The sequence below is a fragment of the Capsicum annuum genome, chromosome 3, assembly GCF_002878395.1.
Source record: "Capsicum annuum cultivar UCD-10X-F1 chromosome 3, UCD10Xv1.1, whole genome shotgun sequence".
Taxonomy (NCBI): domain Eukaryota; kingdom Viridiplantae; phylum Streptophyta; class Magnoliopsida; order Solanales; family Solanaceae; genus Capsicum; species Capsicum annuum.
In genome coordinates this window covers 226,554,679-226,556,641 of record NC_061113.1, presented here as the reverse complement: position 1 = coordinate 226,556,641, position 1,963 = coordinate 226,554,679, and positions in this window count along the sequence as shown.

The window sequence follows — 1,963 nt, the reverse complement described above, 5'->3', positions numbered from 1 at the left end:
CGAACTATTTTAAAGTGGAATATATACACCCCCGAAATAGGACAACCAGTCATTTTCTGATGCGGTGTGATGCACGCGCTGAACAGTAATGTCATGTCATTTTTTTAATCTAAAAATTTAATTATTTTCCCTTATATATTTTTCTTTTCTCTTTTATTCTCTCATCTTTTCTATTTTCATTTTTTTTTTTCTCTCTCAATTACAAACTATCAAAAATCTCTCACTTTTTCAGCCGCTAATCCCTGCCATGGCCGCTGCTGATTTCAGTTTTTTTTTTTTACGACAACAACTCGATAGAATGGAAGAAAACCATTTCGTGTTTATGTCGAAGTAACTGTTAATTGAGTTATTTTTTATGGAATTGGAGATACCCATTTTGTGATTTCATTTTTTTTTAATTTGACGACGACAACTCCATAGAATGGAAGGAGACTATTTCGTGTTTGTGTTGAAGTAAATGTTAATTGAGTTGTTTTTCATGGAATTGGAGATACCCACTTTTGTTTTTTGAAAATGGAAATGGGTTCAGTATTTGGGACTTGGAATTCATGAATATGAATAGAATGGAAGAATGTTAATTGAGTTGTTTTTTATGGAATTGGAGATGCCCATTTTTGTGATTTCAATTTTTCTTTTTTTTGACAATGAAAATGGGTTCAGTATTTGGGAAGGGATGAAACTGCTTATTGAAGGAATGGGTTCAGTATGTGTGATTTTAGTTTTTGATGGATTATTGAAGGACGTAGCTCCTGTTACGTCCATGATAAAAAAGGAATGAAAAAGAAGCAGGAATAGGGATGGGATAGATTATTGAATGTTAATGTTAATTTTTTTGTCAGTCAGTACTCCGCAAAAAATAATATTAAGAATTAGGAGGTTAATAAATTCACGAGTCTAATACATCAGAGAAGATGATAAATTAGTCTTGGAGTAGATGTCATTGTTGAGTTCTTGAAGAAGAAGAAGAAGAAGAAGAAGAAAGAGAGAATAAAGAAAAATAATAATTAAATTATTAAAAATAATGATGTGGCAATCAAAAAATAATAACTTTAAAGTGAAAAAAAGTCAACTGACGCGCCTATGGGCGCGTGTAGTCACATGCAATGACACATCAGCACCTGGGGGTAATAAATTCGGTAAAAATAAGTTTAGGGGGCAATAGGACCCTTTAAAAGGTTGAGTGTGTAGTTGAAATTTGGGGTAAAGGTTGGGGGTATTTGACCATTTTCTCTTTAATTTTAGTCGTAATACATTCAGTCATATGTCTTCATCTAGTTGACAGTACCTTATGAGATTCTAACTGAATTTCGCATATTGAATAACAAATGATACTAATTGTGAAAATAATATCTTGTTGTATATTAAAATTTTCAGTTGAGATTCATTATATTATAGACAATCACTAATTTTAACTTTCTTTTTGTACCTTGTTGAGCAAGAAGTTTATGTGTTCACCTTTTGGGGAGTTTATCATATCATTCTGTTAAATGAAGTTTTTAAATATTTTTTTTAGAAGCGTTCGTATGGTGTTGTAATGTCTTTGCCGAAGTATAACACTCAGTTGATATCGTAGTTTCAAGGTTGAGATACAACACTCGGTTGACATATCATATGTTAGATTGAATTTTTTTTTTTTTTAATTTTCAACTTTTATCATTAGCTAAAGTTATAAATCCAAAAATCGAACCAAACCGAACTAAACCAACAAGAACCAAATCGATGGTTATTTTTTTTGTTTGGTTTGATTTGATTTTAGAAATTTAAAAACCGACTAAGTTGATTTGGATATGATTTTGACCAATAACCGACCCATGAACACCCCTAAGTATAATCATGACCAGTCATAAATATTGTATAATCAATAAATGAATAAGATTGAAGAATTAAAGAATATGTAAAGAGTTTACAGATTAAAATAAAAGGTTTGATTGAAAAATCAAATTATATAGGAAAGAGTTATTTG